Source organism: Propithecus coquereli, unplaced genomic scaffold, assembly GCF_000956105.1.
Source record: "Propithecus coquereli isolate 6110/MARCELLA unplaced genomic scaffold, Pcoq_1.0 Scaffold127, whole genome shotgun sequence".
Taxonomy (NCBI): Eukaryota; Metazoa; Chordata; class Mammalia; order Primates; family Indriidae; genus Propithecus; species Propithecus coquereli.
This window is the reverse complement of record NW_012136858.1, coordinates 4,558,135-4,560,620: the sequence shown is the minus strand read 5'-3', so window position 1 is coordinate 4,560,620 and position 2,486 is coordinate 4,558,135. Positions and strand designations below refer to the sequence as shown.

Sequence of the window (2,486 nt, the reverse complement as noted above, 5' to 3'; positions counted from 1 at the left end):
TTTTTTTATGTTAGCTTTGAAACAAACTTAAGTCAGAATTCCAGTGATGACCTGATCAGGAAGGTAGCAGAAGTCTTTCAAGCAGAAAAATTTGTGACCACCTTGTTTGTCAATTAGAGTTCTAAATGCCACACAATATTTTTTTCATCCCCAGAAGACAGAAGATTTTAAATGTCCCAATTGCCAGAATGCTATATTCAATAACAACAATTTTGTGTTAAGAAGCAGCAACAACAGAGCTGATTAAGAAAACTTAAGAAAAAACACAAAAAGAGAACACACTTAGAAGGGTGATGATACCCTCTGGCCATGCTTTCCATAACCACCACCTTGTAGTTGCAGAAAGCCCTAGATGTAACGAAAGTGTAATCATTTTGAATTCTATGCATAATTATATCAAGGATCCAGATACTATATCTTGCATGAGTGCTCTCTTCCTTAAGTATTCTATGCCACTCTCGGTGTGAAACTGAAGTGCTTGTAGAAAAAACCTTTTACTATATGAAATTTTACAACACTCATGAAAACAATTCAGATTGGTTTACACACAGTGTAATATTTCTCCAGGTATCACCCAAAATTCCCCACAGAGCTTTCTTTCTTATTAGGTGCTAGCCTCAATCCAACCATTAGGGACCTTAAATTGCTATCAGAATTTTACATCTAGTTACCTCCATTTTCTAGAATGCATTCTCTACTAATGTTATTGAAATCGATTTCTACTTCATACACATGCTTTTTGCAACAGCAATTGAAGGTTTTCCTCCATGAGTCGAGTTTTCTTAAGAAAATGATTGCAGTTATTCATTTTGTGTATTAATATCTTAATATGATTGCTCCCTGCATTTGTGGTCCTCTAATTGTTTTCCTTCCTCACCATAATGCTTCCCTCAAAACTCTCTCCTGTAATAAAGCAATAAACTGTTAAAAAAAAATACAAAGTCTGAGAGAAACAATTGTTATTATTTGCAAATGTTATCATTGCCCACATTAAAAAAATGACCAGACTATAAATATCAACAGACTCTCAAATATCAATTATTAGAATTAATAAGGCTGTTTAGTAAGGTTGCTAAATATAAAATGAATATGCAGAAGTGAACTGCATTTCCATAATATAAGAAATAATCAATTAAAATTCAATTCTAAACATCAACAGCATTTAAAATAGCAACCAAAAATATAAAGTCCCTACAAATAAATCTAACAAAAAATGTGCAAGTCCTTTATAGTAAAAATTATAAAACTACATTGACATTTTGGATAGGGAGACTCAATGTTGTAAAAATGTCAACTCTTCTCTTACTAATCTACATACGCAAGGAAATTTCAATCAGAATTCCTGCAAGGTTTTTTTATGGAACTTCACAGAGTCAAGTATAGCCAAGATGATAAAGGACAGGAGAACTTACTCTAACAGATATCAAGACTTATTATAGCCCTGGTAACGTTATGCTAAGTGAAACACGCCAGTCACAAAAGGCTATATGTTATATGATTCTATTTATATGAACTATTCAAAATAGGCAAATCCATAGACACAGAGATTCCTGGTTGTCAGGGGCCTGGAGAAGGGGCAAGTGTAGAGTGATTGCTAATGGATAGGGGGTTTCTTTGCGGGGTAATTTAAATGTTCTGCAATTAAATAGTGGTGACAGTTACACAACCCCATGAATACATTAAAAAATATTGAATTGTACAATTTAATAGTATGTTAGTTTTACCTCAAAAAAGCAGGTGAAATAGATTCCCAGATTTTTTTAGAAAAAGATTTATTATAAAGCTATTAGAAGGTATCACTACAGGAATTTTTAAAAAATTGAATGACTAAGCATAATAGAGAGTCTAAAAATAAGTCTATGGTTATTTATAAGACACTGTATTATCAGTGGGGAAGGAGAGACTACTAAACAAATGATCTAGGACGATTTCACTACAAATGAAAAAAATTTAAAATTGGGACTTCACTTCCCACCGTATACAGAAATCAAATCAACTGGATTAAAGACTCTAGTAAGGCTGAGTTGGGTGGCTTACCTGTAATCCCAGCACTCATTGTTTGAGGCCAGGAGTTCAAGACTCTGAGCAAGAGCAAGATTCTGTCTCTAAAAAAAAAAAAAAGTTCAGGCATGGTAGTGCATGCCTGTAGTCCCAACTACTCAGGAGGCTGAGGCAGGAGGATCATTTTAGCCCAGGAGTTGGAAGTTGCAGTGAATTGTCATGATACCTCTGCATTCTAGCCCTGGCAACAGAGTGAGACTTTGTCTCAAAAAAAAGACTCTAGTGTGAAAGATGAATCCATATCTTTAAAAAAAAACAATGTAAGGCAATATTTTTGTGATTTCAGGACACATAAGGACATCTTAAGACATAAAAATTTCAAGACATGAAGAAAAATGATAAATTACACATTAAAATGAAAGACTTTTGTTCATCAAAAGACACCACAAAAAGAATGAAAAGCTAAGCTACAAACTGGGAAAATA

The 2,486-nt window shown here is 33.6% G+C and overlaps 1 protein-coding gene across 1 annotated transcript in view; it reads right to left on the bottom strand.

The window, feature by feature from the left end:
- LOC105805311 (chromosome unknown open reading frame, human C6orf165) overlaps nucleotides 1-2,486 on the bottom strand; it is a 76,669-nt gene that overhangs the window by 24,134 nt on the left and 50,049 nt on the right. The window lies entirely within an intron of this gene.